Below are 19,889 nucleotides of genomic sequence, written 5' to 3'. Positions count from 1 at the left end.
CAGAGGCTTCTTTACTGGCTCCAGCTCTCCATGATAACACACACACACACTCACACACGCACGTGAGACGTAAACAGAGTACGTCCGCCAAAGAAACACTTTTATGGTTTTCCCCCTCAGTTAACTCAAGAACCTCAGAGGATTCATTTATTTTTAGTGTGGCCTTCTTGACTCACACACACACTTTATCACCGAGAGTGCTGTATGCATTTATGTATGTCAGAGAGAGAGAGAGAGAGAGAGAGAGAGAGAGAGGCAGAGAGAGAGAGACAGAGAGAGAGAGAGAGAGAGAGAGAGAGAGAGAGACAGAGATTAATAATCACATTTGAACTGGACAGTAGGTCAACTACATCAATCAGAAACATGCTAACTGCCCAGATCCTTTATCCAGGTCAGGGTTCAGTATTAAAAAACAAACATAATAACAAATAATAATGGGACCTTAAAAATGCTAGAAAATGTTACGTTACAGAGAGCTGCATAATAATAGAAGTGGTTTGTGGGGTCGGACCTTTCATACAATATGTGAAGAACACAATGGTTCAGGCAGGACTAAAGAGAACACCACACACACACACACACACACACACACGCACAGGGGTTTCTGTACTGGATGGAGATAACTCATTAAAAAGTGCAGGAACTCAGCCTCCTCCTGCTCCCAGCACACAGCGGCACACTGTATCTACAGGGAGCGGAGACGTTTGAAGATGCTTTCAGAACTCAGAACTGTCTGACCTACATTCTGCTCTAGAACAAAAACAACCTTTGGAATATCGCAACTTTCCCATCACTCCTGCTCAGGCTCTGGCATTCTCACTCGCTCTACCAGTGTGAGGAAGAGAGATCAGAAACTTTATCCAGGTGTGTGTATGACACAAGTCCACCCACTGAGGAAACGCATGCAAAAGGTGACATCATCTGACATTATAAGTGTGAATAAATCTACAATCACATCATCTCCGTCTGTTCCTCCTTTCTGAGTTTGCAGAGTTCCATTTATGCTAATTTCAATCACAGCCGTTGAAAGAAAATCAGAGAATAATCAAAGTTTTAAAGTGCAAAGTAAAGTGACTGGAGACAAACATCCACAGCTTGAGTTTAATAGAGTTTAGAGCTTTTCAGTTCCAGAGTACAGACTGGTTTGATCTCTCAGATGTTCCAGACAGCTCCAGTCTCAAACAAACACACACTTATGCAATAAGAGCTAAAGAAAACAGCAACAACAGTCCTGCTTCAGACACAAACACATTACCATCATGGCCACCAAAGCATTCAAACTAAAGAGAGGAGGACTCAGTCTCAGGTGGCAGTGACATAAAGGATATGTATATTAGTTGTTATTTCTTTGTGCAGTGCCAAACTTTGGGCTCAGCAGTCGCACGCTGCGTCCCTGTTCCAAGTCTGGGAGTCTGTCTGCAAGCTGTCCTTTCACATCCATCTCCACCAGTCTGTCTGTCTGTCTGTCTGTCTGCCTGTCTGTCTGTCTGTCCTCCTGATTGGCTGCGTCTCTCTCTGTCTGTCGCTGTCTCGCTGTGACGCGTCAACCTGTGCATCAGCCTGCCAATGCGTCTCCTCCGTCTGTCTGCCGCGATAAAAATAGACCGTATCTCCCCCTGCTAAACTATTTACCGGCTCCCAGCTTGAGTGCAATGAGTGCAACCTGCCAAGCAGCTACCTTGTCCAAGTTGTGTGTGCGTTGCCTGATAAGTGGACTGGACTGCAGATTCTCCTGAAATCTCCAGGGTCTTGTACTGGTTTATAAGATTAAGTATATTACAAATACAAAAGGAAAAAAGGCTACTAAGTACAGTGCAGTGCTGTTACTTCATCTAAAGCAAACCAACAACAATATCCAACATAAAGGAAAAAGCTACTGGAAGAAGAAAAGTAGCAATGACGAAGCAGAAACTGGGTGAAACCTCAGGTAATGGAGTCATGATGTCTTTTGTACTGATGCTACCAAACTAATCAAAACTGAGCTTCAGCATTCAGCAGCTGGTTCTTATTCATTAGCTGACCTGCAGCTGTGCTCAGTCACATCATCACTGTTGCTAAACACCTTGCAAAACAGGGAAATTGCACCAATGCAGAATTTGACGTGCCTGTGTGTGATTAATGGGATTAGAAAATACTGTATGCTCCTTGGTGGGGCTTTATTTGGTCCAAGGCTGTCTTCAGATGTCTTTAAATGAACTGGACCAGGGGTGTAGAGATGTCTGACACCATAAAACAAAACATTTTGCTGAAAGAGCCCCATGGAGGATCAAACCTCTGGACACCATGCAGAGAAAACAACAAAATGTGTCTCCCACAGACTGCAGCTAAGTTTGAACCCTGATGATACTTAAGTGATGTTTACTCCTTCCCTCTGTGCTTCATCCAGCACATAGAGCTGAACCCCTCTGGACCCTGGGTTGACCTACAGCAGAGAGCAGCTCCACCTCTCCATGTTCTCACAAACATCACATAAAACAGAAAAACGTCCACAGAATGAATCAGGAGTCAGGTGCGAGTGATTAATGAAGTAAAGGACCTTGTGTTGGTGTGCTGACGCGGCTCTATATTAGTATTGTAAATGAAAAATCATGTCAGCGCGGTTTGTCAGGGAGGATTTCCTTATGGAGCGAAGCCTGGAAATGAAGCGGCTGAGCTGGTAATAGAATCTACTGTCATCATCTCTGTGCTCACTAGGCAACTTGATTAGATGAGCCAGACGCTGCCGGGAAAGATGAGGGAGAACGTCTCTAATGTGACCAAATGGATCCGCTGGACTCAAAGCCAGGGTCTGCTCTGCTTATGGGCGGGGAGAAGCAGACGCACACTCCGAACATGAAGGAGTGCGAGCGACTGCAACAGTATTGTTTACACACACAGCCGGAGCCAGAGTTCAGTGACTAAAGCATCACAATGACCCAAACTGGAGATGGATCCTTCACTCATAAACTGCTCTTCACACTGAGAGCTTTTACTCTGGACATACAAATCAATTTCACCGCTAGGATATAATGTATTTATGTATTTGTACTACTTCATAGCACTGTGATAGCAATTTCAGGACTTCTGCCATTATGGTCATAATTGCCGGAAGAAACAAACGACGGCATATAAATGGTGAGTCATGTAAACTCTCTCTCTCTCCCCCCCCCCCCAGACACACACACACACACACACACACACATTTCATATGCGGTTTATTTGTAAATAGCAGCACAGACGCACTCACACACCATTTTATCATTATAAGCACCTCAACACAAAACACACCAGCCCAATCTGCTTCCCTCTCCATCTCTATCCAGGCAGGCAGGCAGGCAGGCAGGCAGGCAGGCAGGCAGGCAGGCACACACACACACACACACACACACACACACACACACACACACACACACACACACACACACACACACACACACACACACACACACACACACACACACACACACACACACAGCAACAGTTCCTGGCCGCCAGGGATGCATTTAGTCACAACTGTTCAGGGAAGCTCTCGCTCACACACTCTCTCATGCTCGCAGGAGCGTCTGCTGCCATTGTTTCACTTCTGTCAGATGAATACGAGCGATGCTGCCGGGGGGGGGGCTTGATCTTTGGCTTCTTCCTAAGAGCCACAGAGGCCTGGGAGAGATTTACCCTTTGGTTCTGTGGCGCTCAATAGAAAGATTATGATCTGATTTGACTTAGTTTAGTTTATTGCATTCGCATATTAATGATAGTACATCAATAATGTAACACTGTTCTACGTACTTCACTGTGTGTGCTGCGGTAAGTCAAATGACTCATAGTGTCACTAAGGGACCAGAACCAAAACATCAACAGGAACAAATAAGTCACCTTGTCTAGAAAATATGTATTTAATGTATATTTCACATCAGTTCATCGACCTTCAGAGCTTGTCAGCATTTTATACTGTATGTTTGTAGTCACCATGGATGAAGGACACACAGAAGAGGACAGACAGAGAAGCACACAGAAACCATTTTGAGGAGGGCCCAGGTGGGATTGATAGGCTCATATCTATGACCTAATGTCTGTGGTGTCATACAACACGCACACACCCACACACACACACACACAGTAAATGTCCCTGGGCACATGCCGGAACACACCGATCAATAGCTGCCAGGATATAGATGATTTAAGGCTATAGCGCTCCACACACACACACACACACACACACACACACACACACACACACACACACACACACACACAAATCTATTTCAAAATAAAAAAGAAGAAGAAGATAACACTTACACACTAAAGTACTCCACATGTGTGTATAAACAGATGTATTGTCTCTCTGGCCTTGTTGGTCTTTGTTGTGCGTGTGTGTGTGTGTGTGTGTGTGTTACTGTTTTACCTTCAGTCACATTCAGGTAGAATCCCTCTAAACCCCCTGCTCTTCTTTATTTCCTGCCATGTGAAACCATGAATCACTGCACGCTGGGCTCTTTGTACTTTGAGCAACCAACATCACAACAAGCAGAACACTGCAGAACACGGAGCAGAGAGCCTTTCCACAGACAGCACAGCTTTATGAAATCAACCCCACACATCAGTGCAACACTCACACTTTGACTGTAGCTTTGATAAGTAGTTGGCAGCTAAAAACAAGAAGCTGGAGAGAAACAGCTTCAGGAGTAAACCAGCTGAAGTCACTGAACCTGGAGCTTCACCGTGTGTGAGGAGCCACAGATGTGTGTCTGTCATGGTTGTTTGGTAAGTATTAAAAAGTCTGTACCTCCTCTGTGTCCACATGTCTGTACACCAAACACACCAACTTCCAAACGCTTAGAGATGACATCACCACTGACCGACCACAGCAATGAATCATGGGAAATGTAGTCTTGAGGCCTGGTAAACACTCGAAAGCCTGTTAAGAGGGCATTTGTTTGAAAGATAAGTTACAAATGCAGGTTTTGTCATGTGATTCTGTCCAAATATGAATTAAAAGGGAATTAGGATCACCTTAGTAGTAAAACAATAATTTCAAATCCTTTCCATTTTGGTCCATCAACCTTGGTGCAGATCTCAACAGAAGGGTTTGGAGCACACATCTCTGCACTTTAGACAGTTCTATTACTCACACGGTTTGTTTCTTTAACATACTTCACTGCCTTCAACTAAAACTCAATTAGCATAAAATCCACACTACACCCACTATGAATATGAATGACAAGTGAAGTGAGCGGAATCACCACGGTAATCACAACACAGCAGCCACATTAGTACAGCATCACGTCAAACTCCCGGCAACAAAAGGCTGCGCTGCTGAGACGGCTGCCAGGCGTATCATCAGAGCTGACTGACAGACAGACGGACGGACCAACAGATTGATCAACACATCAATAGGAATGTGACGGCTGGATGCAGCAGAAAGAGAAGGTGGAGAGACGGATCTGGAGGGGAGCGGTGTTATGAGCACTCCGGCCTGAAGATCGCTGTGACGTTTGAGATTCAACTCCTTCAATTCAGAACGTGTCCTAGAATAAGGGGAGAGGTTTATTGTGACGCTGCTGCAGCATCAATCAATCATCAATAACTATCAGGATTAACCTCTTAAGGCTGCCACAGTCTCTGCTATGGAGGACTGGCTGTTGCAGAAGGGAGTTAAGTGTGTGTGTGAGTGAGTGAGTGAGTAAGAGAGATGTGATTGTTAACCCACAGTAGGAAGAAGAACACAGTTTGTATCCAAAGCAGAGGAATAATCTGTTAAGTTTGAAGCTGGTGCAGAATAAAGCAACATCTGAACAGGGACGTGAACTCTGCACCCTCTGATTAGAGTCTGGAGCTCTACACACTGCAGCAGTCTGCTGAGCCATGCCAGTTCAGGAGTCACTTCATTTTCAAAATAACACTGATCAGTAAATTGTCATGCTGCGAGTCTTCCTGTGCTGTCGCTGCTCTCATGGAACTCCAAGCTGCTTTCCTCCTAATAGATATTCTGATATTGCTTTTTAATACGAGCTGCACTCTCTGACCTGCTGCTGACCTTCTCTGCATGCTGACGACACAATCCCAGCTCTACGTTGACATGAAAGCCTTTCCTGCTGCAGGTTTGAGGCCCAACCCCGTTGTGAAGTAATAACTTAACGTGTTCCACTACATAACATACAGACAATGTATGAATTATGGAAAGTAATAGGCGACGTCCAATCCCGTCAGATGTGCAGATCATGTGATTCCCGTGAAGCCGATGCAGTAAACAGGTCACGTCTTTAAATATTCCTCATCTCTGCCTCTCAGGCTCCAGCTGCCATGTTGGAAACCTTTTCTATTGGCTGCCTGCTGACTGTGGACACGTTTATCTCTCATCTGCTGCGCCTCCATTTCTCTCTTTCTATTTTTCTCCTGAAGTTAATCCTTTTTCTTTACCTTTTTGCTGCCTGCATGGAAGAATCGTTCTCTCGCTTCTCCCTCCTGCATTGTCTCTGGCCGTTGCTGTTTGTTTTATTCCTCTTTCCTGTCCTTTCTTCTCTATCCTCCTTCATCTCTCCCAATATCATCCAGCATCTCTTCCTTTGAACAAACTCCCCTGTGCACCATCACAATCTACTCCAGTCTCGTTCTCGCTCTCCTTTATGCAGATGAAGCTGAGAATACAGATTCAGCCTGAGCCAAAAAAGCAAATAGCCACAAATGTAAATACAGCAAACACAGTGAGATCAATAGTGCTAATTTACACATACTTCCATTGTATCAGCTGATGATGGAGCGTCCGGCTTCAGGGCTCAGTTTGATTTAAGATGTTAGCATAAGTGAAATCATTTTCCTTAGCCTGAGTTTTAGCGGACCAAACTAATCCAGGATTATTCTCACAGACTGTAGATCAGAGCAGTAAGTGTGTGTTTCATTACAGCAATAAAGGAGCATGAAAGAATTTAACAATCAGGCTCAGAGGATTGATGAAGACTCATGGAAAACAGAAGTCACTTGTTCAGACTGGATAAATAAAAAGTGATTAGCGGTGGTTCACTGCAGTATTTGACGTAATCAACTGTAGTGAGTGTCAGCAGCCAGGCAGAGTGAAGGCTTCGGCTACACACAGGCACTGAAGCATCTCCACAAGTTCTGTCAGAAAGATTTACAGCTATACATAAAGAGAAACAGGGATCCCTTTGCATCAGCTACACGTCAGCAACACATCAGCTACACATAAGCTACACAGCAGCTACATAGCAACTACACATCAGCTACACGTCAGCATGTGTGTGTGTGTCCCGTTCTGAGATGACACGCCGCAGTAAACAAGGTCATAAATCAGTGAGGACAACATACAATAGTAGAATAAGAGGAAACAGCAAAGAAAAGGCAAAGCATGTTGCTAATTATACTGCAGAATGCCTCAAAGTAACCAAACTATCCACAGAGAGTTAAAGAGTGTGTGTGGACTCCTGACTCACTGTGAAGAGGAGCAGAGATGCAAAAACAAACTGCAGTAATAAATGCCAGGGTAGTATAGTAGTAGATCTGTCCGTGAAATAGTACTTGTATGAATTGTAGCTACTGAATACTACTAATTATTATTATGGTTGAATAAGTGAACTGTAAAGCTCTTCAATATGGATCAGTGCCAGCCTGAAACCTCCAGCCCGGTGCTCTGGTGCTGGTAATGACATTCAAAACTGTTCTTCAAGATGTGGTAAACAATCTGCACAACACGCTGATCAAATGCACGGTGACAGCTCCTCTTCTTCTTCACAGCTGCAGCCTGCACACATCGCCTGGTAACATGTCCGTGGGTGGGAGAGAGAGAGAGAGAGAGAGAGAGAGAGAGAGACAGAGAGAGAGAGAGAGAGAGAAGGAGAGGAAGGACGGCAAAACAATGAGGAAGTCGATCAGAAAATGATTTGAGCGCACGCTGGGCTGTGAGCGTAAAAATAGAAACGTGCTGTTGGTTTGAAGGAAACGCTTCAGACTTCTACTAATTGTAAGTCATTACATACTATGTTGTCCACACACACACATATGCACACACACTCACACACACGTATCTCGGGTAAGTGCAGCTCATTAGGCCATTTCTGGGGTGTAATGTCGTGTTCACACACCCCAGGGAGCAGCTTCCTCCCCCAGGGACAGAGGAGGGGAACAGGAAGTCCAACACTGGCTCAGAATCTTCATCCTTCACTGTCACCACCTGCACCATCGCTATGGTAATCTGCAGCTGACGTGGCTCCACTATCATCATCTTCATCATCACCATCATCATCATCTTCATCATCCTCATCCTCATCATCTTCATCTTTGTTTACCTTTCCTCCACCAAGGCATCACTCCTGTCCTCACTCCTTCCACTACAGTCTTCATCCTCACTGGCGTTACTGTTGAGGCCATTATTGTTCTCAGGAGCACAGTCATCATCATCATCATCATCATCATCATCATCACCAGCACCCAGTGAAGACAACACGCAGGAAGCAACCATTTCACTGTGTCTGTACTTCCATCTCTCCTTCCCCTTCTCCCACTGTCATACTCCATTTCGTTTCTCTCTCCTTTCCTTCTTTCTTTCTCCTCTTCATCAGAAAGCATGAAAATAACGCACAACACATCACGCATGGCATACAGACAGTAATGGCCTGGTATCAATCCCAACAACCCTCACTCCTGTATTGTAATCGTAGTGCTAACTCAGATGTTCACCTCCTGACAAACACACAGAGAAGCTTCAACTACAGCCTGATGATGAAGAAAAGGACGTGACAAACCAAACGAGACAAACTCACGCCAGCTTGTTGGCAGAAGTGTGTTAAGTTGTGGGGAAATTACGCAGAAAAATAAACCTGGACCTTACTGGGCTCAGAACTTATCAATCAAGCCTCTCTATGTGACTCATCCCCTCCATGTGTGTGAGACCTGAGATCACCTGAAGTAACCCACAGACAGGTTACAGTGAGACACCCTGAGAGAGGAGAGGAAAATGCTTTGGATGCAAATGAGTCATCTTCAGCTTCATCATTTGTTTATCAACTCATCAACTGCCGAATCAATCTTTTTATAGCGTTAAAGAGATAATCCCTGTAAGTAATGTTCCATTTAAGAGAGAAAACAAAACTGCATCACATCCACAGAAAACAACCTGCTGCCAGAAATGAAATGTTCTCTAGAAGAAGAAGAAGAAAAATCTGAACTGTTGTGTAAACAGCAAACAGACAAAGAGGACGAAGGAGTGAGTCAGACAAAGAACTGTACGCCTCTCTCTCTCTCTTTCTCTCTCTTTCTCTCTCGCTCTCTCTCTCTCTCTTTCTCTCTTTCTCTCACTCTCTCTCTCTCTCTCTCTCTCTCCTGCTCTCTCTCTCTATCGCTCCCTCTCTCTTTATCTCTCTCTCCCTCCCTCTTTCCTTCCCTCTCCCCCTCTATCTCTCTCCCTTTCCCCCCTCTCTCCCTCTCTCTCGCTCTCTCTCCCCCTCTCGCTCTCTCTCCCACTCTCTCTCTCTCTCGCTCTCTCTCTCTCCCTCTCTCTCCCTCTCACTCCCCCCTCTCTCCCTCTCTCTTTATCTCTCTCTCCCTCCCTCTTTCCTTCCCTCTCCCCCCCTCTCTCCCTCTTGCGCTCTCTCTCTCTCTCTCTCTCTCTCTCCCTCTCTCTCGCTCTCACTCCCCCCTCTCTCCCTCTCTCTTTATCTCTCTCTCCCTCCCTCTTTCCTTCCCTCTCCCCCCCCTCTCTCCCTCTTGCGCTCTCTCTCTCCCTCTCTCTTGCTCTCTCTCCCCCCTCTCTCTCTCCCACTCTCTCTCTCTGTCTCTCTCTCTCTCGCTCTCTCTCCCCCCTCTCTCTCTCTCTTTATATCTCTCTCTCCCTCCCTCTTTCCTTCCCTCTGCCTCTCTCTCTCTCCCTTTCCCTCCCTCTCTCTCTCTCCCTCCCTTTCCCTCCCTCTCCCCTCTCTCTCCCTCCCTCCCTCTCCCCTCTCCCTCCCTCTCCCTCCCTTTCTCTCCCTCCCTTTCCCTCGACTCTGTCTGCTAACCAGCCATCTGTGTTTTCGCGGCGCCCACCTCCCTCCCGAGCCGCGTCCTCCCCTGTTGATTGGAGGAGGAGAAAGCAGACATGCATGTTTCCGTGTCACCGCTACAAAGTCAAACGTGTGAGGCGCTCAGACGTGTACGGTACTGCGCGGCTCAGCACTGAGCCGTCGGAGCTGCGGAGCAGAGATGATGACACCTCCAGAGAGTCAATTCAACAGCTCCTCTCACACACTGAAATGCAGAGATTTAACAACACGCAAGGCAGCAGTAAAGTTCCTACCTGGCTGGTGCTCAGGTTGGGAACACTGAGAACATGAACAATAGTCCTGCTCACATGAAGCTCACACACCTGCAGCTGTGAAATGGGTCAAAACCTTAAACTCAACACCTTTGCAGGATGAAGGCGGTCATGTGATCACTGCTCTGATTAACTTGAAGCTGACCTCTGCTTCCAAACCTCAGCACCAATGTGCCTGTTTGTACCTGAACACATCACCCAGTGCCTTCACATGAACTCAATCATCACAGTCTTTGTCCTCACTGCTATTAAAGGCAAAACTCAATCAGTGTGTTTGCTATTGTCTCTGTGTGTCTTCAGGGATGTAACTTCCCCCTAACACACTTTGTATTTCCTAACAGCAGCGTAATTCAGACGTTACAGAACACAAAGCCTCTTATTTCAGTGAAGTTTCACTCACATATCAGTCTGTGGTTGCTCTCAATCACTGCCCTCATTCTGTACCTCAACCTGTTTTAATGATGACCTCGTCCTTTGCTACATCACAGATCAGTAGTCGTAGCCTAACAGAGAGAATCAACTCAATGAGTCTCACACACGTTCGCTGAGCTCTGCGCTCGTTGCTTCGCTTTGACTCTGTGGCTCTTAAAAGCTTCCTGAGCAAAGAGGCACACAAGCACAACGCCATGTAAAAACACTGTTAACAGCGTCCCTGAGCTCGGAAATCCTTCCACTGCATGTATGTGTGTGTGTGTGTGTGTGTGTGTGTGTGTGTGTGTGTGTGTGTGTGTGTGTGTACGCATGTGTTTTTTTTTCAAACCCAACAAAGGAGCCAGCAGCAGGCAGCGGAGCTACATCTTCATCCTTCTCCATAAAGCATAACAACAACAAGGGAGGTGCTTTCAGATCCCCATCAGGTTTCAGTCAGGAGCACCTGATCCAGGCTGAGGCTGAACGCTGAGACACAAAGCAGCCAACAGCAGGTGGAGATGCGTTTAGAGGACGGAGACGCTTCCTGACACACACGGCGCCATCATATGAAGAACCACGAACACATGAAAGCCACAGATGAGACACAGGAGCTGTCTGCATCACACACACGTAACGTATCTCACAAACCTACACGCCTGCTTCATTAGATGGCGTTACATACAGGACTGTGCAGCCTGAAGCTTTGTGCAGCGTGCAGGAGTGTGTGTTTCTTTGTGCAGCGTGGTACTCAGGCTCAGCTCAGCTCAGCTCCGCTCCGCTCAGTCACAGGCAGCTTCCTTTGTCTGAATGAAAGTGTCACTAGCAGGCAAAAACGTCACTAACATGCAGCCCCATTCTGCCCCCCAGGGTAATGCACTGCATTACTACACACACACACACACACACACACACACACACAGGGACACACACTCAGCATCCTGGCTATCACACATTTCATCACTAGACTTTAGCAGCCACATGGTCACAGATTTACATGGTTACACACAATAACACACAACTCCCTGCAGGAGCATGAAGGCCAGCAGCATGCAGCCCTACACACTGGGACAATGGATGGGAATGTGCGCGCACACACACACGCACGCACACACACACACACACACACACACACACACACACACACACACACACTCCTCTAACTCCTGCTCCTCCATAAATGATGGAGTGAGGCTATATTTGGATGAGGAGAGGAAGAGGAGGAGGAGACCTGGAGCTCCATCAGGATGAAGAGTGTTTATGTGACAGCGTGGCTTCATCGCATCATCACCAAACACACTGAGAGCTTCAGGTTTCGACACAAAGGACCTCAAGGTAACAGCGGTGATTCAGGCCGTGTGATTGTCTGAAATAAGCCGAGCAGAGGTGTTGAGTGTCGGACTCCCTGAAGCCAAAAGCCCGGAGGAGCAGCTGAGGCTCCAGCTGAGCATGCGGACCGAATAGAGACACGTAAACAAACCGCGAGGTGAAGCCAGAGGGGCCGCTGGAGCACAAGGAGCAGCCGGAGCACCAGGGGCACCTTCCTCACAACAAAGCAGCAATAACGCGCTTTCATTGATCATTTCTAAGTGAAGATCCTTTATGAGGTGACCGGGGGAGGAAGAGGGGGAGCTGCACTCTCACCTCTACGATGAAGGTGTTCTCCTCCCCGCACACGGAAACCACCCAGAACAGGATGGGGAAGTAGCAGGTCTTCCAGCAGATCCCGGGGAGCCCGGTTCTTCTCCTCCGCGCTGCTCCTCCGCCTCCTCCTCCTCCTCCTCCCCCGCCGCCCGTCGCCATGCTGAGTCCGGGCTCCTGCCTGCTGGATCTGCGTGTTTACCGGAGGAAGCAGCAGCCCGCCCGCGTCTGCATCATCCCGTCTGCGGAGTGGACCCGTCTCTCTCTGTGTGTGTGTGAGTGAGTGAGTGAGTGTGTGAGTGTGAGGGAGAGTGTGTGATGTCTGCCTCTGCCTCCCTCCTCTCTCTCACTCTCTCTCTCTCTCTCTCTCTCTCTCTCTCTCTCTCTCTCTCTCTCTCTCTCTCTCTCTCTCTCTCTCTCTCCTCTCCTCTCGCTCTCTCTCTCTCCCTCTCTCTCTCCCTCTCTCTCTCTCTCTCCCGGTTCCAGTGCAGGAGCGCTATTGGTTTCTCCCCTGCACTTGACAAGTCCCCATTGCGCAGACTCAGAAGATACAGAGGAGAGGGTTGGATGGAGGGGGGAGGGAGAGAGAGAGACACACACACGCACGCACACACACAGATGCCGTTAATAACCCAGATCACTGTAGAATAATCTCGGTCTCTTTCAGCCTCTTGTTTTGTATTTACAGTCACATGTTTAAGTTGTTTGGATGTTCTAACGCCTGTTTCAGCCTCACAGCAGCTGAAGGCTCTGATCAGGTCTGAAACATAGAGAGGCACAAAGTGATGATCAGCTTCTGTCCTGCAGGCTAAAGGGACTCAGTTGTCTGTTAAAGTGTGTGTGTGTGTGTTGTCTTCACACACCACATGTGCAGCATTGGTCCAGTTGTTGTCATACATGGTGGCTAATGTACCAAAGAGGCCCCAAGGCACGATGGTGCAGCAGGTCCAGGGTCAGAGGTGAGCACACTGAGGCCATGACGGACTCTCAAGCCCCCGTGTGGTGAATGGTGGTAGTATGATTTTCTGTTTTATCTCATTTATTTTTTGTAGATTCCTCCCAGCATCATCAAGTGCAAATTCAATAGATGACAAATGAAAGATTGTCGTCTGCAGCGCCACAAGAACAGCTGCTCTGCTCTGCTCTGCTCTGCTCTGCTCTGAGTGTTGGAGGCTGTTTGGAAAGAAATGGTGAGAAGGTTAGATGTTGAGATTGAGCAACAAACTGCAAAAAAACACAAGCAGGGAAAGCAGTGATGCCTCAGAGTGCATGTGGAACCAAAGTGTCTACCCACAATCCTCCAGGCTCACCGGGCGGCGGCGTGTGAAACAAACACCATCTGAAGCGAGGCGAGAGAGAGAGAGAGAGAGAGAGAAGAGAGAGAGAGAGAGAGAGAGAGAGAGAGAGAGAGAGAGAGCTAACAGCCCCACATCATGTTCTCACTCACTGTTATTATGGCTCACTATGGGTGGACCCTTCTGGCTGATCCACACACACACACGCACACACACACACACACACGCACACGCACACACACACACACACACACACACACACACACACACACACACACACACACACACACACACACACACACACACACACACACACGCCTCTCCCACTCTCTAGACCCGCCAGTCAAACAGCTGGTCGGCTCCTCACACTCTTGTCTCCTCACATCCTCGCCTGTCTCCTTGCCCCCTGGCCTCTCTTGTCATTACTCCACCCTTGTGTCCTTTGCCCCTCTCTCCTTCCCTTTTCTTGCCCGTCCCTCCTGCCTCCTCTCGTCTCCTTCCACCCACTCTGACAGCCAGCTCACACCTTCCTCTGCCTCCTGTTCACTCATATCAGCGTCTGATTTCTGGGTTGTGACCCACATTTCACCAGCTCACATCTTCCTCCTGCTCCAGTTCTGAGGCTCCTGTTCAGATCAAGCAATAAATGAGAGAGTGAAAGAGTGAGAGAGTGAGCGATGAGAGTGAGTGACGAGAGAGTGAGAGAGTGAGAGAGTGAGCGGTGATAGTGAGCGGTGAGAGAGTGAGAGTTTGAGAGAGAGAGTGTGAGAGTGAGAGAGAGAGAGGAAAATGGAGAGAGAGAGTGAGAGAGAGAGAGAGAGTGAGGGTGAGGGTAAGGGTGAGGGTGAGAGTGTGAGAGAGTGATCCAGAGAGTGAGTGAGATATAGTGAGAGAGTGAGAGTGATATAGAGTGGGAGTCTGAGAGAGTGGGATGGTGAGAGTGGGAGAGTGAGAGAGAGTGAGAGAGAGAGAGAGAGAGAGAGAGAGAGAGAGAGAGAGAGAGAGAGAGAGAGAATAAGGGAGTGAGTGATAAAATGAGAGAGTGAGTGGGAACATTTGATCATCCAGGAAACATACACACACAATTGCCTTAAGCAATGCACATATGTAATAAGATGAGTGTGTGTGTGTGTGAACATCAGCCTCAGGGGTTCCAGGTAGTTTTATCTCTGGCCAATCACACAGCAGAATGATCCCTCACTTTGCCCAATCAGGTGTGAGCCCCTGTCTCACTAATGGACAGACAGACTGGCTAATGAGAATGAAGTGCTGCTGTCCACTCTGGATGTCTCCTAATTTACACACGCGCACACACACACACACACACACACACACACACACACACACACACACACACACACACACACACACACACACACTCACACACACTCACACACACACACACACACACACACACACACACTCTCACAAACACACACGCGCACACACACAGCTCTGGCCTTCCTCAGCAGCAGCTCAGCGGTTTGTGTCCATTAACTCTTTGCGTTTGTATGCGAGGCTGCAGTCACTCTGAATAATTCATTTAAAGTTAAAAATGTCTATTAACCCTTTAATCCCCAGCTGTTCCTGTACCAAGGTTTTTACCAGGATCTTTGTAAATGGATATAAAATATAAATGAGTGCTAGAAGCTGAATACGAAGGTTCTCTAAAGGTTCGCTAAAATAAAGACCACAACCCAGACTGGCCACTGAGCGGCGCTGTAGCATCGGGGAATCAGCAGGGATAAAGTTAAGACCTCAGTGGAAGCAGGTGGAGATGCTCCTGTTCACTCTCTGCAGCTCTCTGCTCTGCCCCCTACACTGTGTCTGACAGGAACAACAGAGCCACTGTGACATACCCTCCAGACCCTCAGACCCTCCCTCCCTCCCTTCAGTTACAGTGAGAGATTGTGGCATTTCTGCTGTTTATAGGATTCTTCACATTGAGCTCACAGACACACACACATCTTCCCTCTGTGTGACGCCTCGCCTGTCACTCTACCTTCTCCTGTGTAAAAGGTAGAACACATTTGCGTTCCAGCTGGGCCTCCGACTGAGTGGGCCGAGCGTCTCCCTGCATGCACCAGAGCCTCTGAACCACACAGGAATAGAGCTTCAACAGAGCGACAGACAGGGGACAGGAAACTGCAATCACAGAATGTATGACATGGATTTCACTGTGCCAACTCCACTCTGGACAAATATACAGTCAAGAGCAGATGAGAGAAGAACAAGCAAAAGCTGAAAAACATGAACTCAGGCTATTGGGCTTTATTGAGCTGGATTAGATCCTCCAGCAGGGGGCAGCACAGCACAGAACAGAACAACGGCTCAGTGTTGGTGACGAGACTCAGAATCAGAATCAGAGGAGCTTTATTGCCAAGTTGGTTTTCACTCACAAGAAATTTGTTTTGGTAGTTGGTGCAATCAACACACGAAGAGCTAAAAACTAAAGAGAATCAATCTAAAAATAAAAACATTAAACAACCATTCATCTTTATTTGCACATTTCTTCCATTTGTGTAATGACTCTACTTGATGAATCTCACCTAAATACATTTAAAACTACAGATATCGAGTCTCAGGTGAGTGATTCATTGGTCATGGTGTCTTAGCTCCTTGTTGGCAGAGTGAAGGTGTAATGTTGGTTGATGAGACGTTTCAGGTTGGTCTGCATGTCAGTAAAATGGCTCCTCAGGCCCGTTATTGCTCCATGTTTGGTGAAGATGTGGTTGACGTAAGAATCAGTCAAAGGAGCACCTGTGCAAGGACCGCTGTAAGATCTTTGTCGATGTTCAGCTTGACAATTTGTATCACGATTTCTCACGTAACAGTATGCAGGGTAAGGAATGATTCCTACTAACCAATTGTAGGGAACTACTTCATCCATTGTAGTCATGCTGGTAAAGTAGCTTCTGAATTTTACCATCAATGTGTTGAGTTGATTCAAATAGATATCAATGAGTTTGTTGATGGTGTGAAAGTCAGAGGTGCGTTGGTCATTCTGAGTATTCAGTCGAGCCAAATGGATCAACATCTGGACGTGGAAGGAGGCTCCGTTATTCCACATTTTGAAGGCCCTGGAGCTCATCTCTCCATCATACAGCAGTGAGCTTGTGAAGGTGGTCATGTGGCGCCTCAGCTGCCTCTCCAGAACCTTAATCTCCTCAAATAACTGCTGCTCGTCGTGGATGAACATACTCTGAAGCTTGAGAAACTCCAACATATCATCCCGGACGTTTGAGGCCTTCTCTTCAGCAAACACACGTCGGATTAGATCGTACATATTAGGATCTTCTCTCTTGGACGTTGACTTGATGATGGTCTCCATGAGGATCGACAGCATTAAGGCTCCAAGGCCCACAGCGTTGGGGATCGCCGTCAGCGGAGCCACAGCATCACCCAAAGTCTGGACGTAGTCCGGGATCTTGTGAAAGAGCTCATCAGAGTAGTTCTGCAGCACAGCGTTGGAGTCCACACCAGAGTACTTCAGCAGAGATTCATCTATGCCAACATCTGGGAGGAGGCATGAGGACTTTACAGCTTCTTCATAAAAGCTACGAGACATATAACTGACATTTTCTTGTGAGTATCCACCACCCATGTTTTCACACTCAAGCTGAAGGGTTTGGAGAGAGAGAGAGAGAGAGACGGCGTGACAAAGGCAGGCAGAGACAGGCAGTGAGGGAACACCGAGATTTAACAAAGCAGAAGAGTCAGCGTGGACGAGGTGCAGTGGGATCTGGGACATACAGGATTACAAATAACAGCAACCTCTCTTCTCTCCTTCTCTTAACCACAACCTATGATGCGATTTGCACTAGCCTACATTGCTGTTTGACATCATCCTGTAAAAACTGTACCTATGAGATCATCGCACCAACATCACCGATGCCATCCTGGACTCTGCGCCCACACTAATGTGCCGTGTTCTCACAACCTGCGGCGGCAGTGGCCTCCAGCTGTTTCAATTTCAATCTATTTGTAATCTACCTCAGGGTCTACATATAAAGTTTAACAACAATAGTAATAACAATACATCCTTCTTTCTTTCTTTTTCTCTATCTCTCTCTCATTTCCCCCTCTTTCTTTATAAAAAATGATCTCCAAGATATCCTATGAATGTATACGCAATGTTATGTAAAATATTTGCTTCAATAAAAACAAATAGTAAAAAAACAAAGACAAATACCAGCAACCAATTGGGTCACTGAGAGGTTGTTGACTCTGCCCTCACCTGCTGTCAGTGAGTCCAGGGTCTAAGAGCAAAGAGTGTGTGTAACAAGGCTTCCCAGAAGAGATCATTTCATATTTCATTTCCCAGGTAAAGACAGTGAGCAGATGTGCAGATGTCAGTGTGAGCAGCTGATCCTTGAGTCATGTGAAGAGTGTCACATATGAAGAGAAAGAAACCAACAGAGTCTCTGAAACATGAGGCGGGATAGTTTACCCAACAGCCCTCATGTCCAAGTGTCCACAAGTCCAGAAGTTTAGCGGTAAAGTCAATACTGACAGTGACAAAGACAGACGCAGGTTACCGTCTGACTCATTCTGTCACGTCTTCATCTGTCATTCAAATCTCTGCAGCTTGTAATGGAATCAGCCAAACTTCAGATGTGACTCAGCTGGTTCTTTACATTATGGGAACCAGGTGAGATGGAACATGGATCTAATGGATTTATGATGCTAATGTTTTCAGCAAACAGTAATGACATATTCAACTCCAGACGCTGCCATGTGCCATCACAGCCACTAGGGGTCAGTCCTGCTCTGTCCCTCTTCTCTGCTTCCTGTCTCACCTGCCCACCTGAAAGCTCCCACTGTTACTGACCTCAGTGACCTCATAGCTGGCCAGAGTGCTGCTCACTACTCTGCAAAATGAGTGCAAACACTCTTCCACTGCCTATTTCCTCCCTCATCATCCTGGCACTCATAACCTTTGCACCTCCTGTCTGCACCACAAATGATTCCTCCTATTGTCTCTTTGTGGGTGCCGTTTGTTTACGTCCCGTTTGTTTACGTTACTTTATGTTTTGCGCCTTCCAACTTGTGTCCAAGTGTAAGTGACCACATCACCATGGTTACCATTATCATCACCTCGTTTGGTTGGAACATGATAAATGTCGGTGAGGAGCTAAAGTGGATCAGTGCGCCACCATGAGACATACTGTACTGTACACAGTGATGAGAGGACAGACCGATGCCGAAGGATGAGACAGAGACAAACGGGATAGAGAGATGTGAAAGGACAGCTGACAAACAAGTGAGAGACAAGTGAGAGACAAGTGAGAGACAGCATGTGTCTGTGTTATTACAGCCACTGACTTAAACATTGTGACAGAGTCCCTCATGACTAACACGTCTCCTGTGCATAATGAAGACATGTCCTCCACAAACCGCCTGTTTACATGCACTTATGTTGTTATGCACATAGGAGGTACCCATACTGTGTGGGTGACACGTCTCGGCAATGCTGCGGATTAAGAGAAGCATGGGACACCCATGTCCGCTTTACTTGCCTCATACTGCATCTTGCCATTTGTAATACTGATCTATTTTGAGCCTGTGTAGTTGTGTATTCGCCGCAGGTGCGTGCTGAGTTTGCCCTCCTTTTATCTTGAATTGCCTTTACGACAAAACAAACCACCGTCTGTCACGTGCACAATCAGCCGCACCCAATGGAATTTCACATATCTAATCCAACTCTGCTGCTGTGTTTGCATTGATGTGAGAGCCAAGCTGAGTTTGGTCCCTGGGAAACAAGACGCTTTGTCATTTTGGCCCTGCGTCACTTCTCCTTAATGTTAATCTCACGGTGTGGCTTGTATGTTAAGAGAGCGTAACACATGTGAGAAAGAGACGTGGAGGACATCATCAAAACTCCCTTCAAAGTGTACAAACTTCACAATCCTTGTTTACCAAAGCACACAAAGCCCACCAACATCTTCTGTACTGAACCAGTCGTCACATTTTCAAACATCAGAAATCAGAACTGTTTAGTTCTATTGTGTAATGGAAACATCTTTGTTTTGGTTTGAACCAATTTGTTCCAGTATTGGTCCTTTATTTGACTACATCTTCATGTCCAGTCTGCAGCATGAGCAGGTGAGGTGCAGCAGGTAACATCACAATGATCTACGCTTTATAAGAAAACACAAAGGCAGCTGTATTAAATGAGTTTGTCGGTATGCTAACTGAAGTGCTCGTTTCACATGAACTCAACCGTCTGAGTCAACAGGGGTCCACTGTTCTCTTCTCTGCTACCT

The sequence above is a fragment of the Genypterus blacodes genome, unplaced genomic scaffold, assembly GCF_046128005.1.
Source record: "Genypterus blacodes isolate CSIRO-AG114 ecotype Tasmania unplaced genomic scaffold, CSIRO-AGI_Gbla_v1 ptg000037l_1, whole genome shotgun sequence".
In the NCBI taxonomy this organism is placed as follows: domain Eukaryota; kingdom Metazoa; phylum Chordata; class Actinopteri; order Ophidiiformes; family Ophidiidae; genus Genypterus; species Genypterus blacodes.
The sequence above is the reverse complement of the archived record's forward strand: the minus strand, read 5'-3'. Positions refer to the sequence as shown.